The sequence below is a fragment of the Equus asinus genome, chromosome 27 (assembly GCF_041296235.1).
Source record: "Equus asinus isolate D_3611 breed Donkey chromosome 27, EquAss-T2T_v2, whole genome shotgun sequence".
In the NCBI taxonomy this organism is placed as follows: Eukaryota; Metazoa; Chordata; class Mammalia; order Perissodactyla; family Equidae; genus Equus; species Equus asinus.
The window spans coordinates 6615804-6629690 of NC_091816.1; the positions used below are offsets into that span (position 1 = coordinate 6615804).

A 13887-nucleotide genomic window follows, 5' to 3' on the forward strand; every position below is an offset into this window, starting at 1 on the left:
ACTACTAATTTAATTCGCGCAGCACAATTATAGTTCTTTGCCACTGTGAAGAGTAGTATTACCTATCGCAACAACTGTGGAACTTGAAAATGTTCCTACTATACTTTACTTCAAACACACCCATCTTCGACACTCAACTTCTTTGCCTGACCACACTTTAGTTTTTTGTATTCCTCTACTCTCTGTTATGGCTAAGCTCTCTGCTGGCAGCCTAAAACTTACACAGTATCAGGAATTGAAGTCGAACAATTACCACTTCAAAGAAAAAAATCTAGTTATGGCATTAATCTCTACAGCTTGTCATTCCAATGCAAAAAGTTAATGCAATGATTTGCAATAAACTCTATAGTCTCTGGTCAGAGACTATAAAACTTTTCAGAGTCTAGTTTAATATACACATTTGTTATCCTATAAATTGAGTTATTTTTCTTTGAACTTTATAATTTAAGTATAGTTTTAAACAAACAGAATCTTGGGATTTTTTTCTCAATACTGGCTTCACAAAGAAATTCAATGGCAGCTATAACCACTGAGTGTTTAATTATCACCATCTTAGCTTAACTGCAATACTTATCAGTTTCATTAGTACTTTGTTTTCAAGCAAGTAATTATTCTAGATGATATTACACAAGCTGGGGGAGTAACATCTCCTTTACATAGTATAGAAACTAGAGAATAGCAAGATTTTTTTTAAAAATTGTTATGGGCAGACTTCAAATCCTAACTACCAAATTTTTCAATCAGGCAAATTCTCCTGATGACTGCCCTCCCTTCCTTCCACTGGTTAAGAGGTGAGCATCTGACTAATTAACTAATTGATTTCTCTCTATGAATCTTGAGTAAAGAGACAAAAAAACAACAGCTGAAGCTGACTCACTCCAGGGGGGATGAACTAATACCTAAATCCCCAGAACCACCCTGGTTCCTGCTCTTTCCTACTGATTCTGAGGTACCCCACATTTTTCCTACTTCTCCACCCTCTCAAGCCTCACCCTGCCCACGTCCTCACTTCCTTACTCAGCTTCCAAACACCTTAATCCCTTGCCTCAGATATCATCACTCTGCAAAAACCTAACCCAATGTAGACCCAATTATCCGCGGACTCCACATCTGTACTTCATCTAAATATTGGTGGAGAAAACACAACGAGCTCTCTGGTTTCACTACAAATTCATGACTACACTTTAGCAACCATACTACACTTCCTTAGCATGTTCATCTCACTCTCCAAAACAACTATGTGTCTCTTCTTGTGCCCTCAAATCTCCAATATCCTCTTATCCCACCCCTCATATTTCAACTGACTTTATCCCATATTTCACCTTAAAAAAAAAAAAGCAGTCACACAGAAACGCCTTCATCTTCCTACTTGCTAAATCCAACAATGTGCCCTATCTGTCACTTTTCCCAGAAAGCAGGAATAAAATGTCTTTGGTCCTATTAAAGGCCAATCCTTCCACGTAGCTCTGGACCACATAACCTCTTGCGTTCTAAAGAACCTTACTCCTGCAATTATGTCTACTCTTTCATAAGTATCTATTTCTCCCAGTAGAGCAGGTCATCTCCTGTAGAATACAAACCTGCCCTCAAGACTAGGCTAAACAAATACTAAAACCTATTTTTTTTACAGATTGGCACCTGAGCTAACAACTGTTGTCAATCTTTTTTTTCCCTCTGCTTTTTCCCCCCTCTCCAAGTTCCCCCAGTACATAGTTGTATATTTTTTAGTTGTGGGTCCTTCTAGTTTGGCATGTGGGACGCCGCCTCAACATGGCCTCATGAGCAGTGCCATGTTCGCGCCCAGGATCCAAACCGGCGAAACTCTGAGCCACCAAAGCGGAGCGTGGGAACTTAACCACTCAGCCACGGGGCCAGCCCCCTAAAACCTATTTTTATTTATTTTTTTATTATTTTTATTTTGCTTAGCAAGATTCGTCCCGAGTTAACATCTGTGCCAATCTTCCTCTATTTTGTATGTGAGCTGCCACCACAGCATGGCCACTGACAGGCAAGTGGTATAGTTCTGTGCCGAGGAACCAAACCCAGGCCACCGAAGCGTGTGCCAAACTGAACTAGTAGGCCACAGGGGCTGGCCCAAAACAAATTTTCAAACTACCATAACTAACAGTGTGACAAGTGATTAGGTGTTTAAATAAACAAGACTAACAATAACCTGGTAACTGCTGAAGATGCATGATGGATATCTGGGAGTTTTATTATACTAGTCTCTCTACTTTTAGCTATGTTTGAAAGTTTCTATAATAAAAAGTTAAAAAACAAAACTGTGGAGCAGCGATTGAAGGTACATTTCCCTTAAATAAATTCTATTTTGTACGTCTGACTTTAGAACAATCGTAAATATTTTACATAATTATAAAAGATAATGAAATATTTTTAAATCCCTAAAAGAAAGCAAAACAAACCCGAAAACACTGAGTGTTGCATTCATGGAACAAGCTCACAAAGAGAAACTATTTCAAGTGAATACAAAGCACAGTAATTTGACTGACATCCCTACTGGAATATACTTTATAGACCAAAAACAAACAAATTTTTTTTCATGAATTATATTAATAATTACCCACATTTTTGGCATTGTTATTTCAATAGTGTTGTGTGGGCAGTGTAGCTGCAAATGAACTATTATGTTGCTGTGGTTGGAAATCAGTATTTTCACAGCGGGAGAGAAGAGGTATAAGAATAATGAAATTTAAAACCCTATAGTCCTTAATTTGAATTGGAAATAGTTCGAATTCAAACTGTATTTTATCTTTTAAAAAAACTAACAAGCTGATAACTGCACATAAAAAATAATTAACTCAAGTAATTCCTGAACAGTTTTCTGAATGAATATCCTTAGTGGTATACATTCTAAAGGCAAAAGAAATGCAATACTCACAATTGCCAAGACTTAGAAGCAACTTAAGTGCTCATCAATGGACGAATGAATAAAGAAGATAAAGGGGCACATTTGTATGGTGACAGATGGTAACTAGACTTTTGGTGGTGAACACGATGTAATCTATACAGAAGTCGAAATATAATGATGTATACCTGAAATTTATGTTATAAACCAATGTGACCTCAATAAATAAGTAAACAAATAAATGAATAAACAGAAATGCAAAGAAATATTAAACTTTACATAGAGTGTTATTAGTTGTGATACAGTAGTAGTTATATAATAGTACTTATATATTAATTTTTTAATTTTTAAACTATTTTGTGTATATTGTAGAAGAGAGGAAATAAATACAGCAATGTTATCAAGAACCAGTATTTTCACATGGGAACGGAAAGATAGACTGAATGGAGAAAGTTGAGGGGGAACCACGTATGGTACGTTTGAATTGGAGGATCAAGAATGAACTCACATATTTCAAAAATGTAATTTAACTTTTTATGCAAAACAAACAAATATGGGTAAAAGTGGCAGTGTGCCAGGTCCAAACAAAGGATTTAGGAGTCAATGCAAATTTTAGCAACACTTTGCATTCCTGCTCTCCAGCATGAGACCAGCAGATCCCATATAGGAGCTGTGATTTCAGCTTGAGTCCCAGAACGCAAAGACACACAGGCAAACCTAAACCCAATCTGGAGCCTGGAGAAGAGCCAGTGCAGCAGACTCACAGAACAGGAGCAAGAAATACATGTTTATTGTTATAAGCCACAACCCTTAGAGTTGTTTTTCACTATAGGAAAAGTCAACTAACGCAATAACTAAATATCAAGTTGGTAACATAACTGTACAGAAAAAAAGAATTATTTCCAATGACTTTTAAATCACATTACTTTGTACATATTCTAAGGACAAGCTGAACTGCAAAGAAACCTTAACTGCATCCATTAGTTAACTGTTAGTCATAACACTGGCATTACTATTTTTATTAACAGCTTTACTGAGATAGAATTCACTACCATACCATTTGCCCATTTAAACTGTACAATTCAATGGTTTTTAGTATATTCACAGACATGTGCAATCATCACCACAATCAATTTTAGAACATTTTCAAAGCCTCAAAAGGAAATACTGTACCCTTTAGCTATACCCTCCTATCTCCCCATTACCCCAGGCCAAGGCCACTATTAATCTCCTTTGTCTCTACAGATTTGCCTATTCTGGATATCTCATATAAATGGAATCACATAATATGTGATATCTTGTGACTAGCTTCTTTCACTTAGCATAGTGTTTTTTAGGTTCAACTATGTTGGAGCATGTATCACTACTTCATTCCTTTTTGAGGCCAAATAATATTCCATTGTATACAAATACCACATTTTGCTTATCCACTCATCAGGTGATGGGCACCTGGATTATGGCTATCTTTTGGCTATTATGAATAATGCTGCTATAAACATTCATGAAGAATTTTTTGTGTGGACATGTTTTCAGTTTTCTTGGGTATATACCTAACGAATGGAATTGCTGGGTCATTCAGTAACTCTGTTTAACAATTTGAGGAACTGGCAAATTGTTTTGCAGAGAAGCTGCACCATTTTACATTCCTATCAGCAATGTAGAGGGTTCCAATTTCTCCACATCCTCGCCAATACTTGTTTTTTCTGTGGTTTTGCTTGTTTGTTTTTATAGCCATCCTAGTGAGTGCGAAGTGGTATCTCATTGTGGCTTTGATTTGCAGTTCCCTGATGACTAATGATGTCGAGCATTTTTTCACGTGCTCATTGGCCATTTGTATACCTTCTTTAGAGAACTGTCTCTTCAGATGTTTTGCCCATTTTTAAATTGGGTTATTTATAGGTTTATTGTCCAGTTTTAAGAGTTCTTTACATATTTTAGAAACATGTCCTTTTTCAAATATATAATTTGCAAACATTTCCTTCTTTTTCACTTTCTTGATGCTGTCCTTTGAACAACAAAGTTCTTAATTTTTATAAAGTCCAATGTATCAATTTTTTCTTTCGTTGGTTGTGCTTTATGTGTCTTATCTAAGAAATCATTGCCAAATCCAAAGTAATAAAGATTGACCCCTACATTTTCTTCTAAGATTTTTAGTTTTAGCTCTTACATTTAAGTCTATGATCCATTTTAAGGTTTTGGGTTTTTTTAAAGATTAGCACCTGAGCTAATACCTGTTGCCAATCTTTTTTTTCCTTCTTCTTCTCCCCAAAGCCCCCTCGCACATAGATGTATATTCCACGTCTAGGTCCTTCTGGCTCTGCTATGTGAGACGCTGCCTCAGCATGGCTTGATGAGCAGTGCTAGGTGTGAGCCCAGGATCTGAAGCAGTGAAACCCTGGGCTGCCAAAGCGGAATGCGCAAACTTAACCACTCAACCACTCAACCACAGGGCCGGCCCTTGAGTTAATTTTTGTATATGGTATGAGGGTCCAACTTTATTCTTTGTTATGTGACTGTCCAGTTGTCATGGCACCATATGTTGTGCCACAGATTATTCTTTCCCTCACTGAATGGTCCCAGCATCCTTGTCAAAAATTAACTGACCACAGATACATAGATTTATTTCTGAACTCTCAATACTATTCCATATAGACATATAAGTTATACATGCCTTTTTATTTCTTTTTCTTGCCCAAGTGCCCTAGCTAGAACCTCCAGTAATGTTGAACAGAAGAGCCAAAAGCAGATATCCTTGTCTTGTTCCTGATCTTAGGGGAAAGCAACCTGATCCCTTTATCAGGTTGAGGAAATTTCCTTGTATTCTTGGAGTGTTTTTATGATGAAACAGTGTTGGATTTTGTCAAATGCTTTTTCTGCGTCTATTGAGATAATCGTAGGGGTTTTGCTTTTTATTTGATTTTTATAGTGTATTATGTCAATTGATTTTCAGATATTAAACCAACCTTGCATTCCTGGGATAAACCCCACTTGGTCACGGTATATAATTCTTTTTATATGTTGCTGGATTCAGTTTGCTAATGTTTTTTTGAGGATTTTTGCATCCATATTAATAAGAGATACTAGTCTGTGTTTTCTTTTCTTGTGATGTGCTTGTCTGGTTTGTGTATCAGGGTAACAATGGCTTCATAGAATCACAAATCACCAAAAAAATCACAATCACAAAAAAAAAAGAAAGAAGAATGATGTCAAATAAATAACCTAACCTTCCATCTCAAGACACTGGAAAAAGAAGAGCAATCTAAACCTAAAGCAAGCAGAAGAAGGAAATAATAAAAATAAGAGTAGAAATTAACAGAATAGAGAATTGAAAAACAATAGAGGAAATCACTGCAATTAAAGGCTAGTTCTTTGAAAAGATCAACAAAATTGATGAGCTTTTAGCTAGATTGACCCAGAAAAAAAAGAGAGAAGACTCAGATTACTAGAATCAGAAATGAAAGAGAGGACATTACTACTGATCTTACAGAAATAAAAAGGATTATAATGGAACACTATGAATAATTGTATAGCAATAAACTGGGTAATTCAGGTGAAATGGACAAACTGTAGAAAGATACAAGCTACCAAGACTAACTCAAGGAGAAATCGATAATTTGAATAGGTCTCTGACAAGTAAAGAGATTGAATTGGTAGTAAAAAAACTACCCACAAACAAAGCCCAAGTCCAGGTGGACTAGTGAATTCACGAGTGAATTCTACCAGATATTTAAAGAACTGAAACCAATTCTTCACAAATTCTTCTAAAAAATAGAAGAAGAGAGAATACACTCCTATGTTTCTCCTTTAATCTCACACTAGTACTACACTCACAACACTTCTGATACCATATGGGGGGGGTTCCCCACACCAAGCGATTTTGTCCCACCAGCTGGGTGTACTACAATTGAACTTAATTCTGACACTATCTTCCTGGACATAGCATCAGATACCACAGGTTAGGGGCTCAGTCCCATGAGACTGCCTCCCACTTCAGATGCCAATCTCAAGTAGTAGGTCCTCAGGTTACCCACAACTTATGTCTGACTTGCTACAAATCAGAGGTTCCACTGACCTTCTCCGTTTTAGATTTGATTATTTGCTAGTACAACTTACAGAACTCAGGGAAACACTTGCAGTCATGCACCACATAATGACATTTCAGTCAACAATGGACCACATATATACAACAATGGTCTCATAAGATTAGTACCTTAGGTACTAGGTGTATAGCAGGCTATACTATCTAGGTTTGTGTAAGTATACTCTATGATGTTTGCACAACAAGGAAACAGTCTAACGATGCATTTCTCATAATGTATCCCCATTGTTAAGTGACACATGACTGTTGTTACATTTACCAGTTTCTTAAAGGATATGATAAAGGATACAGATGAACAGCCAGATGAAGAGAGACATAGTGCGAGGTCTGGGAGGGTCTCAAGTGCAGGAGCTTCTGTCCCCATGGAGTTGGGGTACGTCACCCTCCCAGGAAGTGGATGTATTCACCAACCTGGAAGCTCTCTGAACCCCATACTATTGGGATTTTTGGGAAGCTTCCTCATGTAGGCATAATCAATTATTAATTTCATTTCCAGCCCCTCTCCCCTCTCTTGAGAATGGGAAGCAGGGCTGAAAATTCCAAGCTTCTAATCATGGTTTGGTCTTTCTGGTGACCAGCCCCATCCAGGACCCATCCAGGAGACCACCCAGAGTCACCTCATTAGAACAAAAGACAATCCTATCACCCAGGAAATTCCAAGGGATTTAGGAGCTCTGTGTTAGGAACCAGGATCACAGACCAAATATTAGAACAAAAGATGCTCTTAGTGTTCTTATTGCTCAGGAATTTACAAGGGTTTCAGGAGCTCCATGCCAGGAACCCAGAGCCAAGAACAATATATATTTTCTCTATTATCTCACAAAAGCATATAGTTGAGTCTTCTTTTTTATTTATTTAGTCTGAAAATCTCTTGTCTTTGATTGGATTGTTTAATCCATTCACTTTTAATGATATTATTGATATAGCTGGATTTACATCTGCCACTTTACTTTTTTGTTTTCTATATCTCATGTCTGTTTTTGTCCCTCTATTCTTTTACTGCTTTCTTTTGCATTAAGTGAATATCTTCTAATGTAACATTTTAATTTAATGAGTTTATATGTATGTGTGTGTGTATGCGTGTATATATATCTTTCTTTGACCACACCCAGCTGTTAAAGCTCTACAAAGTTCCAGCTGATTTATCTATTGTTTTCCACAAGACCCTGGGACAGAAATTGCTCCACAAACTGATCCAATCAAATTTGGGCTTCTTGGAAGGGATATTTCCCAAAGTCAGTGTTTGAGATTTGTTCTGACCCCAAAGGGCTCCTCCCAGCCATCTCTTTCCCAGTTCTCTCCAGCAAACTACCTGGCCTACAGTTTAGTTTATATCACCAATGAATCTACCAGTTTCCTCCCAATTGCTTTTCACAACAACCTCTAGCTTTCGAGAATATCTTTAGGTTTCAGCTTCTCCACAATGTTGCAAATAAAGTCAGTTCCTTTGGGAAAAGATTAGGAGCTACCTGTTTTACAGCATGCTTCTGTTTCCACATAAAACGTCTGAGCCATGCTCTGCAGCTGGTTGGGGACAATGGTGTGCTTCTCTGAGGGACATCCCTGCTTTAAGAGCTGAGCACCTAGGGGAAAAGGGCAGTAGCCTCGGGCCTTCTCAGCTTGCCTTACAAGCTAGGGGAAGGGTGATCAGAGCACCCGTATTCTCAGCAGTGCCCTGCCCAAGGTAAGGTCTCCATCCCAAAAGCAGGGATGGGGCAGAAGAAGGAAACCACCACTGCTTGGCCACAATTACCCAGAACTTGGCCTCAGCAACAGCAGCTGGGGCAAGATGAGAAATGTTAATGTACTGCCCCTCCCAGGATGATAACCCTGTGACTGGGACCTGCGGGGACAGGGAGCCCTGTTTTCTTGGCTGCGCCAGTCTGGAACAGAGTTGTTGTCTCATCAAGCTGGGAGGGGGGGAGTGGAGTAGGTCTTGGTTCAAATAGCACAGATACTTACTGTTCTTAGTGATTTTGAGTAAATTTTCCAGAATAAATGTTTCTTCATTTCCTATATTCCCTAAGACTATTTCCAGAGACTTTGATTGGTTGTTTTTTTAAAATAATTTTTACCAGTTTCACTGGGGACTGGGTCCACAGAGCTCCTCATGCTGACATGCCAGAACTGGAACCTGGCATTATTTTGAACTTATTTTATAAATTATTGTAGGGTTGTGCAAGTATATGTAATTATCTTAATATTGTTAGGAATCAAAATTTTCCATACGAGGGGCCAGCTCCATGGCTGAGTGGTTAAGTTCACGCACTCTGCTGCGGCAGCCCAGGGTTCGGATCCTGGGCACAGACACGGCACCCCTCATCAGGCCACGGTGAGGTGGCGTCCCACATCCTACAACTAGAAGGACCTGCAACTAAGATATACAATGTGTACAGCGGGGGTTTGGGGAGATAAAGCAGAAAAAAAAAAAAAGATTGGCAACAGTTGTTAGCCCAGGTGCCAATCTTTAAAAAAAAAAATTTTCCATACGAGAAAAGTAATAAATAGAATCAAAGAAGTAAAAATAATCCATAATGCTAAATTTGAATTAATATAAATATGAACTCATTTTTCTACTTAAAAATACTTACTTTATAACTCTGTGCATTGAAAAGATCTAGAAGCAATAACAACACAATAGCAATCAGTATACTTAGCACTCGAATGTTATTAAGCTACTGCCTCTCAGCTCCAAACACAGCATTCTATAAGTGGCTCTGTGATGCAGGACTGGGAGTCTGCAGACATCTCTTCTTTGCCACATGCTTCCTTTTTGATACTGCCAATACAGGGCATTAGGTTCAAGGAGCGGAGAATGGACTTGCTCCTTGTTGTTTGTTTGCTTGCTTGCTTGCTGCTTCTGTCAGTGTCCGCCCAACAATGCCCTTCAACCTGGAGGCAGCAGTCAGTTAGTAGCAGTCTCCAGATTCTTCTGGTTTTCCCAGAACTCCCGCAGAGGTACCAGCATCAGCTAGGCAGTGCCTCCTCCTGGGTTCCAACCAGTCCATTCTTTCAAGTTTCCAAGTTCTAATAACCCCAACCTCTTCTCTTTATTCCCCAGCCCTAGGAGTTGTAGCTGTTTCCTGCAGTCACTATCTTCTGTGTTATTTCCATTTTCTCTTTTTGCCTTTTCTGATTTCCAATACCAATGTAACTAGTTTCCTAAATCAAATTCCCTCTTATAAAAGGACTAGTGTAGCTTCTGTTCTCCTGCCTGGATCCTGACATATACACCTTCTAAATATAACTCTCCATTAAGAAAAAATCAAGGTTTTCTAAAGGAATGGCTTATTATATGTCTGGTACAGAATATACACCAAATGACCCTGGATATCTTGTACCAGAAATCAAAGAAGCCATCAAAAATCAACAGGTCAAGTCAAAAGGACTTAGAAGCCAAGAAGGGGCTCCCATTGGCATGGTATGGGTCTATTTAAGCAATAAAAAGAATGACTGCAACTGACTGAAATACATCCAAAATATTGAATATATACATATATTATGCAAACGAGCTCATGATACTTTTAAAAAATAAAAAACACATTCCTTTTCTATAACTTTAGAGATGAACGAAAATTACATCTTCCATTTTATCCTAGGAGTCTTTTTCTTAAAGAAGAGAGATCAACATCTTTGCCCTAATTGTGGTAGTGGTTACATGACTATAGGCATTTGTCAAAACTCAGAGAACTACACCTTTAAAAAGGTAAAATTTACAATATGTAAACATACCATAATTTTTTAATGAAAAAATGAATGTCCTCAATGAAGTGGTAAAAATTATTAATTTTATTAAGTCTTAATAAAAAACATTTTCTTTACCTCTTTTTTTTTTCTCTTTGGACAAAATAGAACAAATCTAAAAATATCCCCAGTAATAATGAAAGTCTTTGGCTCATGACCCTCCTAATGTGACACTAATTCTATGAAACAGCATTTGGTTTTACAGGAAGCTGGCTGAAGCTGATCTCTGTTCTATAAACCAAGGTGCCAATTCTATCAGGTGCCTAACTCTTTCTAAACTTTCTATTTGTTGTCTGAAATTACACTAAGGTGATAAAAGATGATGTAAACTAGATAAAGATGATAAAAGGTTTTCACAAGTGACAATAATGTGAATTAAAGTTTTTGTGGCAAAGGAAATTTGATTAAAATTATGCGAGAAGATGGGGCCAGCCCAGTGGCATAGTGGTTAAGTTTACATGTTCTGCTTCGGCGGCCTGGGGTTCATAGGTTCAAATCCCAGCCGCAGACCTAGCACTGCTCATCAAGCCATCCTGTGACAGCATCCCACATAAAATAGAGGAAGATTGCCACAGATGTTAGCTCAGCAACAATCTTCCTCAAGCAAAAAGAGGAAGACTGGCAACAGATGTTAGCTCAGGGCCAATCTTGCTCACCAAAAAAAAGATATATATACAAGAAGGTAATAAATTTATTTTCGTTCTTCTCTTTTAAGAAGAAATACTTAAATCTCAGATGAAGGCTGGAGTCAACTCCTTTAATACTTACCTTAGAACTAACTAGTTTTGTAAGAAGTGGATATATGTACAAATGTACAAAGTGACTTACCAACAATGCCTCCTAGAAATAACCAGCCCAAACAAATCTAACAGTATAGGAATCCAACTGGTGCTGGTGCTACCTAACTTCCGTTTACAAATTTGTTTACATTTTTCACAAGAATTACATAAAAATTATTAGAAAAGTACACTATAAATTATTTTTATAGCTATATATTCCAAAATCACTGAAAAGTGCTGTATGCTCCTGTATTGATCATCATCACAATTTTTTTATTTTCAATCTCATTTGGATCTCTTCCATGCTTCTCTACAATTTCCCCCTTTCCCCTATGTAGCACCTGTTTCAAATATTTATCATATCAAATTCCCAGCTCATCCCATCCCACTTCCTTTCCTGTCAGATGACCTAGACTCCTACTGCACCGAGAGAGGACACCAAGAGCTACAAACTCCCTCAATGTCCCTCCCCTCCAACTCCAAAACTTACATTTTCCCCTCTAGCTCGGAAGACGTTTCTCAGCTCTTCCTCACTTAACCTCCCTCTTCCCAAGCTATAGTCCATCCTTTGGTCGCATCTTTTTCTCAATCTACTAGGTTATTCTCCTCTGCTTACAAACACACTCAAGGCCCCAATCCTAAAAGCTCTTCCCTCAATCCTGATTCTCGGTCATGTTTCCATTTACTAAGTTTACTACATAAACTTCCGGAAGTACAGTTTACACTACTGGTCTTCTCACCCAAACCTCCCCTTCATTACTTTCATACTATTTGAAACTCTCACCACTAAAATCAACAATATCTTTTTAATTGACAAATCCAACAGCTTCTTCTCAGTTTTCATATCACTTACCTGCAAAATAATGGCATTTTTGTTTGGTTTGCATTGCATGACTTTCCTGATTTTCCTACTGTCTTTCTGAGTATTCTCCCTCATCATCTTCTTTTGCATCCTCTTTCTCTGTCCCCTATTCTAGACTCTCAAAGATCTCCCCTGGCAACAGTCCCCAGCTGGGTAATTCAGCAATGCTTATATCTGATGCCTCTCAATCTCCACCCACCATCTCTCTCCTGAGCCCCACATCTACAGTTTTGCTCCCACAGAAAACAACTCCTAGCTGCCACAAAGACATCAACATCAAAAAACAAATACAGAAAATCACAAATTTCTCTCTACTCAGTTGCATACATTGCATCCAGAGCTTGACACATAGTAACCACTGTGACTAACTTGGCTTCCAGCGCAAGTGAACTAAAGGCAGTAGATGAGTGCTTGCCAAGTCTTTGTACTTCATATTTTTTTAAGCTCCTCTATTAACCAATCACTAGTTCTTTGCGTATAAAACTATAAACCATAACTTCCCCAAAACACCTGTTCCTCTTCCTTTTTAATTCCATGAAACCTTTATTCCTATGAAATACTAAAACCTCAGAATCACCTGCCGTTTCTCCTGCATCCCTCACTTCCAGTCGATATATACCTTTGAAAATGTCTTTCAAATCTATGCGACTTGTACGGAAATGCATCCAAAAAATAAGATAGACAGATGTAATAAAGCAAATATAAGAAATGCTAATTACACAATCTAGGTGGTGGATATATGGGATATTCACTGTAGAATTCTTTCAACTTTTCTGTTTGGTTAAAAATTTTTATAAAATGATGAAAAAAACCTGTCTATATTTAGACATGGTTCAAACAAATGCCCTTTTTGCTCTCTTCTGCACTCTGGGGCCTAACTGAGCTCTCTGTCCCCGATTCCTTCCTGTTGTAATCATCCTCCAAGGTGGCCCCCAATGATCCCTGCCTCCTGGTGTTCACAACCTTGTGAAGCTGCCTCCCACACTGTACCAGAGTTGGTCTCTATGACCAAACAGAATACCGCAGAAGTGACGTCATATCACTTTCGAGATTAGGCTGTAAAAGACTGCGGATTGAGGCTTCCTTCTCAGCTTGCCTGCGCACTCCCTCTCTCTCTCTCTCCACGACTTGTTCTAAAGGAACAGGTGAGGCACCTGGAGATCTTGTTAAAATGCATATTCTGGTTCGGAAGGTCCAGGGCAGAGCCTGAGATATGGCATTTCCAACAAACTCCTAGGTGATGTAGATGCTGCTAGTTCAGGGATCAAACTACAGTGCTGCAAGTATAGCTATCGAGGGAAGAAAAGAAAGAAAAAGGGAGTGGTAGATTTCTATCTTTTTATTCCTTGCCATATTTAAATGTTAATACAGTCAAGTCTTTGTAGTGGTTCAGTGCAACATCATCTCAATATATTTAATTCTATACAGCAGTGCTTCTCAAACATGAACGTGTACATGAATCACCTAGGGATCTTCTTCTGCATTTTTAACAATCTCCAAATGACACTGAAACCTCTGGTCCATGGACCACAATTCT

The 13887-nt window shown here is 38.2% G+C and overlaps 1 protein-coding gene across 4 annotated transcripts in view; it reads right to left on the bottom strand.

The window, feature by feature from the left end:
• The window catches only part of BAG4 (BAG cochaperone 4), a 35121-nt gene that overhangs the window by 18591 nt on the left and 2643 nt on the right, over positions 1 to 13887 (bottom strand). The window lies entirely within an intron of this gene.